Source organism: Penaeus monodon, chromosome 15, assembly GCF_015228065.2.
Source record: "Penaeus monodon isolate SGIC_2016 chromosome 15, NSTDA_Pmon_1, whole genome shotgun sequence".
Classification (NCBI taxonomy): Eukaryota; Metazoa; Arthropoda; class Malacostraca; order Decapoda; family Penaeidae; genus Penaeus; species Penaeus monodon.
Genome location: NC_051400.1, coordinates 10,777,299 through 10,777,582, shown reverse-complemented (window position 1 = coordinate 10,777,582; position 284 = coordinate 10,777,299). Strand labels below are relative to the sequence as shown.

The following is a 284-nucleotide window of genomic DNA, read 5'->3' as shown; positions in this document are numbered from 1 at the left end:
ATTGCATGCAACACACCGCAAGCCCTGCCGCTCGCGCCTCGGGCCCCTTCCGCGGGAGGCCCCAGGGGCCCGGGGCCCAGGGGCCCTGGCGCGCTCAGCCCGGGAGGCAGGGCGCCTGGGGTCCTGGGCCCCGCGGGGGAGGGCCCGGGGCCCCGGGCGTCGAGGCCCACCCGGTCGAGGCTGACCTCAGGCGGCGGCCGCCCTCGCCGCCCGCCGCTGCCCCGAGCCAGCTGTCGCGACGCCGATGCCCTCCCGCGGCAGGCGCTGCCCTCCCTCCCTCGGGA

The 284-nt window shown here is 81.3% G+C and overlaps 1 protein-coding gene across 1 annotated transcript in view; it reads right to left on the bottom strand.

Annotated features, from left to right (window-relative positions):
- LOC119581741 (acidic leucine-rich nuclear phosphoprotein 32 family member A-like) overlaps positions 1 to 284 on the bottom strand; it is a gene marked incomplete in the record, with an annotated part of 13,054 nt that overhangs the window by 12,612 nt on the left and 158 nt on the right.